We start from the raw sequence: 10,454 nt of genomic DNA, 5'->3' as shown, positions 1-10,454 counted from the left end.
TAAATTAAATGAATTTAATATTGAATTTAATTCTGTTGTTCTTTGCATTGTCTTTGGAAACAAACCCAAAAGCCCACTAAATCTTTTACGTTGAAACATCTTGGTAGAATTTTGGGAAATAACGATTTTTAATTTTGCAATCTATAGTAAAAAGGAAAAAAACACGTTAAAGGCAAGGGAACAATACTTCACCACTGGTTGTATTGCACATTATAAGCCTGTCCAATTTTTAAAAATGTTCTCTGATTCTCAAGTCAGTCAAGTCCACCCCCATATTTTGATTGGCATCTTAAAAGAAGTAACTGGTCAAAATTTCAGTCAAATCCATTGCAATTAAGAGGTACATACATCACATCAATTTTATGATTCTCGACTATTTTCGAGCTTCAAAAAATCATAACTACACTAAAATTAGTCAAAAATTAATTCTTTCAGCACAAATTGAAAAATATACTTGTTTGCTATAAGTTCTCCGAACAACGTATATGTCAATAAAATTAAAGGAAACATATGTAGTTAGTGTAATTGTCACATTTGTAATTATTAATTAAATAATTAATTAATTAATTAAGTAATTAATCACCTTCAAAATATGATTTTTTGATAGTTTTTTTCTGGAATACCCTAATATACATAACAAGTTTACGATTGGTGGGTGTTCAGCTTTGTAGTCTACAGTTCTCTAGAACGACCGTTAAGGATTCGTCCCAACGTTTCGGCAATTGTTGGTGCCTTCTTCAGGGGAACTGGGGAGAGGGGTTTATTTTAAATGTGGTTTTGCACAATATTTTAGAACCTATACTCACAAATCATGAATATCGTTCACCGTTTAATGTCAGTGTTGTCATGTTGAGATGTGGTAGATTGTGCATATGGGATTTTGGGATTTTTAATAATTATGGAAATTATTGACTTTTGGCTATTGACTTACATACGTTTTTGTGTTAAATTTGTCAATTTACGTTTTATAATTATTGTTTTAATTTTGTACTTCTTGCATGGAGTAGCTGTTTTCATCAACTGTAGACTTGTTTTTACTAGGATAGGTTGTGTGTATGGTTTGAATCTTGACTATTTTCATGGTTTTGCGATATTGTCGTGGAATTATAGGTTCGAGATTTGATTGTGTGCAAAAAAGCTGCGTACGTTCAATTCAGTCCTTGTGAGTCTACTCTTTCGTTTACGTGCGCACAAATCTAAATTCCTTGCAGCTGTTGGATAGTTTGGTTCAAAATTCCATCAACAGGCGGTTCTAGAGAACTTACAAATTTTATATTTCACTAGCTGACCCCGGCAAACTTCTTACCTACTGCGTTTTTTGACGTTCCAAGTTTAGGTCCCCGTCGAGTCCCTGGTCAAAATGTATGAAAAATCGATTTTCAATAAATCCTTTTTGTCTCCATGTTTTTGCCTCACCTTCCTGGGGTGAAAATTAACAGAATAAAGCTAAGCCAACCTCTAAATCGGACCTTCCGTTCGCAAGTTATGCGCCTGCCCCCCTTCCCAGAGATGGAAGAGGTCTCACACCGAGCTAAGAACCTTCCTCGGCATCAAAAGCACATACACACAAAGTTTCAAGCCAATTTTTTGTCATACGAATGCAGTATATGTTTTTTTTTAAGTTTTTACACAGGTTTTCCTAACAAACATTGTTGCTGTACAACAGATGAATAAGCCGCTCTAAATCTTGATTTTTAAAATTTGGCTTAATAATTTGTTATTAAGCTGTCGTTGTTACTTGGGTTGAGTTCAATTTTATTCTAGGTTAAACATCAGTTATCTGTGCTTAGAGTGTTGATGTCTTTGACAAATTTGTTTGACTTTTCAAGGACTTTAACCATCACGTAGGTACCCGACCCCTGACAACAAATTTTGAAAATGCTGGCATTTTGTCAATTTCCTACCGATTATTTTAAAGTCGCCCTTATCGATCATAAATTGGCACAAGTTTATTACACTTAAGTGGTCATGTAGTATCCGGAACCATTCCGGAGATATTCCGGATTATTTCGTGTATTATTGTATTTAAGAGGCCCTCGCGGAACCTGCTACTGGTGTTCCGGAGCGGCTTTGTAAGTTGATACATACTCTAGTCTTTCTTTTCTGCCCCATTCTCTGTTTTGGCTGCAAACCAGAAATGTCCCCGATGACGACTCCGCGAAACCTGTGCTAGATGTTCCAGGATGGTCATATTAGATGATAGAGACTTCAAGGTATCGTTTCTGACTCCTTCATTCGAAATCATGAAGTGTTTGATATGTCACATGACATGTTTTTGTTGAAAACCAAAAGTGTCCCCAATGAAGCCCCGCGGAACCTGTCAGTCACGGTGATCCCGATGGGTCAACTTATTCAAATCTGATTATCGCAGTTGTGTTTTATTGTTCGCAATGAAAACTCCGCTGAAAATCGATTATTCAAACACAATAGCACACGAATAATCACTTTTAGCTATTTCGGTGCCCCTCCTGACCCCAGTACAATCCGGAATACCTCCGGAATGGTTCCGGATATTGCACGGTCACCTAAGTGTAGAATTAGCTATAAGTTAAAATACACATTAATAAAAACAAAAAAAAAAAAATTGCACGGTCAATCGGATGTAATAAACTTGCACCAATTAATGATCGATTGAAGGCGACTTCAAAATAAAATGAATGAAAGTTGACGAAATGCCAGCATTTTGAAAATGAAATGCTGGGGGTCGGGTATGTGAAGGTTAATTTTTAAGATTTGTAATCGATCACTCATGCGAAAAGCGCTAAAATCGCTAGAAAATAAAGGGGACGTTTTGCCCCGGTGGGGCACTTTATATCCATTTATCCTACTAATGTGAGTCGGTGCTATGTTGGTCAATTCGGATCAATCACTTATGGGTATGCAATTCACAATTTCAAAATGTTTCATCATGAATCATGGAAAACTTATCTTCTAGTCGACTATAACGGACTATAACGTTGTTTGTTTTGTTTCTTATTTCTATAGCCATCACAGGAGACTATCGGTAGAATTCCGTGGAGTCCGAATCCGCCAAGTAAGGGTTGAGGTGAGAGTAAAAATTAACGGGGCTTTGCATAGAGACAAATCGTAATACACTGGAACCTTTTTTAATGTACAGAGGAGGGGAATTCGCTTCTGCGGGGTAGTGACTCTGGATGTAAGGAATGCATTTAATAGCGCCAGTTGGGCTGCTATTGCTGATGCGCTCCTGCGTCTGGGGATACCGGAATACTTGTACAAGATTCTCGGAAGCTACTTCCAGAATCGCGTACTAGTTTACGACACGGAGGTGGGTCGGAAGTGCTTTCACATAACCTCAGGAGTCCCGCAAGGTTCCATCCTGGGTCCGGTGTTATGGAATGTCATGTACGACGAGGTGTTGAGGTTAGAGTACCCAGTGGGAGTGGTGATTGTTGGATTTGCCGACGATATTACGCTCGAAGTCTACGGTGAAACGATCGAGGAGGTGAAGTTGACTACCGACCACTCGATCAAAGTTGTGGAGGCGTGGATGCGGTCCAGAAAACTGGAGCTGGCTCACCACAAGACAGAGGTGACGGTTGTTAACAACATGCAGTCGGCGCAGCAGACGGAGATCAGTGTAGGAGAGTGCACTATCCTGTCGAAGCGCTCTGTCAAGCACTTGGGCGTGATGATCGACGATAAGCTTACCTTCGGTAGCCACGTCGATTATGCCTGTAAAAGAGCCTCCACAGCTATTGCGGCACTGTCCCGGATGATGTCCAATAGCTCAGCGGTGCACGCCAGTAAGCGCAAGCTTCCGGCTAGTGTTGCTACGTCCATACTTAGGTATGGCGGCCCGGCGTGGGGTACCGCGCTAAGTACTGAATGCTACCGACGGAAGCTGGAAAGTACTTACAGGCTTATGTGTCTGAGGGTTGCAAGCGCGTACCGTACCGTGTCACACGACGCTCTCTGTGTCATTACTGGTATGGTGCCCATCAGCATTCTTATCAGTGAGGATATGGAGTGCTTCGAAATGCGCGGCACAAGAGGCATACGCAAGACTGTCAGGATGGCCTCTATGGTCAAATGGCAGCGCGCGTGGGACAGTTCCACCAAAGGAAGGTGGACCCATAGGTTGATACCGAGGGTAGATAGTTGGATTAACAGGCGCCATGGGGAAGTTTCATTCCACCTGACACAGGTCCTTACAGGTCATGGTTGCTTCCGACAGTATCTACACCGTTTCGGGCATGCGGATTCTCCCGAATGCCCAGTGTGCAATGGTTTAGAGGAAACGGCGGAACACGTTTTGTTCGTGTGCCCGCGTTTTCGCACAATGCGTGACCGCATGCTTGCCACATGCGGGGAGGACACAACTCCGGACAACTTGGTCCAGAGAATGTGTAGGGATGAGATTAGCTGGAATGCCGTTTCAACGGCTATCACCCATATCGTCTGGGAGCTACAAAGGAGGTGGCGCGTGGACTCGGAGAATGGCTAGTCCAGATGCAGTACAAGAGGTGGTCCAGGGGTTCGAAGTCGGCTTCGTAGGTCATACCGGTGCCCTGCGGTCGAGATCGACCCTTACAGCGATTAAGTGGCCGCGGAGAGGAAGTCCCGGTAGCGGTGCTGTCGTGGCGTCAGTCTACTGGGTTGGATCTGAGCCCGCGGTTGGAAAGGGGTCCCCGGCAAGGGTCGGGGTAGGTGAGACCCTGCTGTCTGCAACCTACGGGTGCATCTGATAGGGCCTGAAGGGTAGTGATACCCTTCCTTTGCGGGCAGGTCAGATCGGGTTGCACGTGGGCATCAGTTCTTGATGTCCGCTCAGCAGTAGGGCGCGGGCGGGGTTGACCCTGCCCGCCTTCCGAGGACAAAGGGAGTGGCGAGGACCACTCGGGAAACTGGCTAAGCGCCAGCATGCTATCGTGATGGACTCTCCAGAGCGAGTCATCGATGTTCGTTGCTGCTAGGCTACGGCAGCTAACCTTGAGGGTGCGATATGCACTAGCCCCTCTCAGAAGCAATACCTTCTTGGTGGTTCCGGAGAGACGTAGGGTTTGGCGACCATAGGAATGTGTTTTAGTGGGTCGAGGAGAGAGTAGTCCTGGCTTCTACCGGCATTGTAGAAGACGGCCTCATCCCCACACTACCCTAACCTTCCTGTTAGGGTGTCTGATGAGCAGATTTATCCCCCTATGGTTTAGAAGGAAAAAAAAAAAAAATAATGTACATGGCTGCGACTGCATAAATTAAAAATGTGCGTAAAAAAAAGGCATAAAGAGAGGGAAATTAATGCGTAAATTAAGTTTAGCCTTTAACGAGGAAATGTAGCTCGCGAGAACAGGCCTTGCTCCTGAGCAGTTAAGGTGGGGCTAAGGGGGTTTCCAGAAAGTTCCCAGAGAGTCCAATCAAGGGGGTTCCAAGGGGCTTAAGGGGCGTTTTAGGGGTTGTTTCAGGGGATTTGAAGAGCTTTTAAACTGCGTTCTGTCAAGAGTTGCTGGTGTTTTGATGGGATTACGGGGAATTCAGAGTCATTTAAACGAGTTTCAGGGTGTTTCAGGAACATTTCATGGGCGTTCGTAGAAGTTTTAGGGGCGTTTGATAGCAATTCAAGGACGTTTCAAGGGGTTTAAGGACACTATTGAAGGCATCCAAAGGGGTTTCAGAGGCATTTCGAGTTGATTATGATGATTTCAAGGGCGTTTCAATGGGATTACGGAGGTTTCAGGGACGTTTCAAGGCAATTTAGGTCAGGGTCTGAAGAACACCTATAAATCAACGGGTATTTCAGGGGTATTATAGGATATAGGATAGTGTTATAGGAATATGTATTTACGACAGCTATAGAAAGTCTAAGGCGTGCATGATGGTTAGAGGAACCCGGCTCAAAATGTATAAATGTTGCCAAGATATGTTTGCAAAAAAACATCCTTCTAGAAACCAGGCAGGCAAACCCACGGAAAACCTTCAATTTCCCAATGAAAATTGGCAACTTCCGGTTTCTTATGCTCGCATTTTTGTTGATTTTATTATCAAAGAGATCCAAAGAGATTGAAAAACACATGGAGGCGCATGATTGTTGATTCTACTGAATTCTGCTGAAATATCAAGCAAATATTCCCAAGTAACCAGTAAGCATTTAAAATAGCATTACTCCAGAATTATAGTAGTCCTTACGACAAGGCGTATAATGCTAATTGGCTGTATATGCGCCTATAGTGCTACCTCACAGCAGGTTTTGGCAAAATAACGGGCTACCTGAGTGCAGCACCTTCAGGAACGTCGTATCAAAATGTCAAAGAAACGTAACGCCTCGTCGAGCAAAACAAAACAAAAATAGATTTACGCCCGCTCCTCGCTCTTCGCACTTCCTCGTCCTTGCACACTCCAGCTGATGTTAGTACTTTTTTTTTTGCATATTTTAATAGTTATTTGGATTTGAACATACGATCCAGAGATTATTCGTCCATGTTTGCTGCTCCAGTTTATGCTCCACGCTACAGGATATGCCACAGCTGTTCCGATGGCGTGTGTTGATTTAATTCCCAATATAAAGAATAATTCCAAAGTAGCTTCAGTTCCAACACCCAAAACTTGTTTTCTGTGCACAAAGCATTTTCATTCCCTCTTCGATCTACCATGATTCCCTCTTCCGCATAATTTTATGACCCGCCAAAGCATTCACCGATTCGGTACATACTTTTCGACGAAATGATGCATGGTAATTGTTCGATGGCCATGTTCCTAATCTGAACCAGCTGCAGCAATGTTTGCTGCGGAGCTTTTGGATGAGTAGGGGAACAAACAAGGGAAAATTCATAAAGAACTCAGATGTACAAATATGTCAACAGAGGCATAGACTATATAAGAAAGAGACAACATGCGTTACCAAACAAGTAACATGTCTTCCATACTCTTTGATCTTAGCATTTGAAGAGCAGTTAAAAAGCATTCTGAATGCTTCCAGGCGAAAACATCTCAAGCAGTTGAAGTGCTAATTAACAGCCAAAAGCTTTTGAGCAGCACAGCTTATGCTAATTCAAGGCTGCTATGCATTCGAACTGCTTATGTAGGGCAGCACGCAGTTCAAATGCTTAATACGGTCTGCTCTACGGCTTATCCAAATGCTAAGTGGTTAGCTGGGTTGTTTAATTGCTTTAAAATGGCATCTTACCTCCGTTTCCTAATGGCAGCCCAATGTTTGCGCCTTTAAACTTAAAAACTGATCCATGAAAAATTGTCAAATGATCCATTGATAACTTTTCAATATTCTATTGAAGCATACCAGAAAACCATAAAGCAGTCATTTGTATCCATGAAACATTGTCGAATGCTCCCTACTTTTCGTAAAATTTAGCAATAAAAAAATCAGAATTTCATAAACTGCTCCTTGAAATGGTTAGAATCGATCCATATAAAATCGGAAATGATGCATAGAAAATAGGAGAATGATCCATAAAATTTAAGAAATGATCCATAAACCAACAGCGTGAATTTTATGAAAAAGTCATCCATGGTTTTATTTGATCATTTAATAAAAATATGGATCGTTTCCTAAAGTTCATGGATTATTTCTTATATTTTATGGATCGTTTCGCAATTTTCTATGGATCATATTCTATATTTTATGGATCATTTGCTATTTTATCAGGGATCGTTTCGTATTTTTTATGGATCATTCTATGGATCGTTTCAGTCATTTCATGAGGCGGATCATGAAAACCTGGAATTTTTATTGCTAAATTTTACGAAAAGAAGGGAGCATTTGACAATGTTTCATGGGCCCTGGTTTCTTGACTGCTTTATGGTTTTCTGATATGCTTCTATGGAATATTGAAAATTTATCAATGGATAATTTTGGAATTTTTTCATCGATCACTCGTGGCTTTTTTCTTGCCACCTAACCGCTCAATCGCTTACATTCCGTGCGTATTAAACTATCGTTTTCTACGCTAGAACGTAATAAAATTCTGTTAAAATGATATCATGGTTAGTTAAAGTCTACGCTCCATACATTTTTTATGTATGAACAAAAGTCTACGAGGAGGAGAGGAGGGGGTATGAGATGGCCAAATTTTGGTCTACATGGTTTATGAACCCCCTTACTTTTACAATTTATTGTCGGCTGTTTTTTTTTAAATTTTGTTCAGTCAGAGCATAGTGTTTTCGACCCTATTCCTGGCACAAAAGGTAAACAAAATTGTTCATTGCTAAATCTCACAACGAAACGACCGTTTTCGTCCACTTCTTCCATCTGAATCAGATGCCTTATAGCGTAAACTTGTTGTTAACAGTGATTGTTGTGATGATTTTCCGCCGGAAAGTGGATTTCAAACGAGTTTACTGCACCTAATTCAGCGCCAATTCTCGGCACCAGTGCCGAACTTCCAGCGAAATCAAATGGGGAATCACTTCGGCATTCATCTGTGTGCTGCCGAAGTGCACTCGTCTGCGTGTAATATTTGTTTTGAGCACTTGTGCGGCTTCAGAGTGAAATCGTAGCTCTTTGACTGTGGATCCCGTTACGCATTTCCGGGAGATGACTACCTACGGAAGTGCGTTTGAAAAATATGCAGCATGTGATATTTTGATTTGTTTTGTTGTGAGGCGCCGGGAATTGACGCGGGTGCCCAAGTAGTTTGAAACCCTATGTATATTTAAAGACAAACATCTTTAAATCCCGCTTCAACAATGCATCAGAACTTCAGACGCACAAATCTCAAGAAACAAGCTTCAAACAACAGTGCATTCAATTATTCTGTTCTTGCTCACTTGTAATAAGCTTAAAATAAGAAGATCAGATGCGCTGGTTTTGTTTACGAAGAGATTTGTGCGCTCGAAGTCGTAAGTAGATACCAAAGTCGGCCATTGTGGTGGCCATTTTGGGATTCTAACAAGTCTGTCCTTAAGTAGGACAAAAGTAATTTAAGTGAACTAAAATTACCTTTTTTGAATTTTGATGGTGAAGTTGCGACTTTTTTTAATTGTATTAAACATTAAACCAAAAATATCATAAACTTTGAAACCCCCCTCTGAACTATTGGAGGTTTATCCATCCTTGCAAAACACACTGTCCACCGAAAAGACCGACCTTCAGGTCTTCATTTCAAGGCTACGGCGCCGCATACACCGATCGACTCGACGCGCTGGTAAGCTAGAGTAATCTGCGTGCATCGGACGCCATAGTCCGGTCTACGCCACTACACGCAGAAAAAGAGCATGGTAAACTGTGGTGGACAAGCAATAAGCTTCTTTCTCGTTTCCCATTCAGTTCGCCTTCGGCACTCGACGTGGTTAGGAGGACTACCTCACTTGATTTTTATCAGTTTTTATTCAAACTATTCGGTTTCTTTACTAATCATTCTGCTTGTTGGTGCTTGCGGTGTACATACGTAATTTATCAGAACGGAACTGTGATATAATCCAGCAAAGTGTTCAAAGGTCAGTTTAGTAAGCTAATCGAAGCGTCGATCTACAAATGAGCGATTAAAGCTACTCGCGTATAAAATCTGACCGAGAATGTAATAATCACAGAAGTACACAGAAAGTCTGTGTGCGTTGTTTACTCATGTTTCTATACGTCCAGTCGACAGTCCAGCCATCAGGGTCGTCATCATCGCCATATACCTACCTAGCACCTTTTTTTGTTTATGCATGGAATTTCGTACCGGTGATGAATGGCAAATTTCTGCCTGCCCCAAACTCAATGCTTTTTATGATTGTTCTGTGTTGTGACGCGGTTGGTTGTGAATGTATTTTGAAGAGACCGAAAAAAAGTGTTCGCACATTGCTACTCCAAGCGGGTACTATACAAGTATTGTTGGTTGTCAACAGTTCAAATCGGGCAACCGCACCTAGTGTATGATAAGGTGCATTGATTGAAATAATGGACAAATTGCTCAGGTGCAGCGTCGTGGTTGGTTCTTCACACATATTGAAATTAATTGAAAGGTGCCCGTTGCCCCGTTGAACCGGAATTGCACTAGCAACGCGCTCGGACTGTCTTGGAACGCGGCAGTGTCGTCTAGAAGTCGTCGCGCGCGCACACAATATCAGCTTATCAGCTTGCAGCAGCTGTATTGAAGCATAGGCAAAGGTAGGATCGATGGAAAGGGAATATGATTCGCGGCTAGCTGTCGGAGCTGTATCCGCATTTATTATCTGAAAACTAAGTTTTATTTTCAAAGTTGTCATTTTTTGTGTTCGCATGTGGAGAGCACAAAGAAGAACTTTGTAAAAGCAACGCAGCCACTTTCAAAAAAAACTTTACCTTGGGCCAACGCAGGCCTTGTAATGAACCACTAAAGTCATTTATTCTGTTGAAAAATAACTATTTTCTACTGTTTTTGATGTTCTTTATTGACGAATGATAATCTAGTCAGCGAGTAAAACAAGATTTGGTGTTATAAATAGGTGAAAAAATGATTGATTGATTTGTCTTTATTATAGAGACTTTCAGCCCATGGCTTATTCGTCTCTAGTAAATA

The 10,454-nt window shown here is 41.6% G+C and overlaps 1 protein-coding gene across 2 annotated transcripts in view; it reads left to right on the top strand.

Moving 5' to 3' along the window:
* Positions 1–9,241: 9,241 nt before the first annotated feature.
* Positions 9,242–10,454, top strand: part of LOC109622524 (27 kDa hemolymph protein) — a 46,652-nt gene continuing 45,439 nt past the window's right edge. Inside the window, exon 1 of one of the 2 annotated variants that reach the window (XM_029860794.2) lies at positions 9,242–9,408. The gene's annotated coding sequence lies outside the window, so the exon portion shown is untranslated. Of the gene's footprint in view, positions 9,409–9,909; positions 10,064–10,454 lie in introns of those variants that run through there. The other variant, XM_029860795.2, reaches the window with a different exon arrangement.

Source organism: Aedes albopictus, chromosome 2 (genome assembly GCF_035046485.1).
Source record: "Aedes albopictus strain Foshan chromosome 2, AalbF5, whole genome shotgun sequence".
NCBI lineage: Eukaryota > Metazoa > Arthropoda > Insecta > Diptera > Culicidae > Aedes > Aedes albopictus.
Note: the sequence above shows the minus strand (reverse complement) of the source record. Positions and strands in the feature narration are given on the sequence as shown.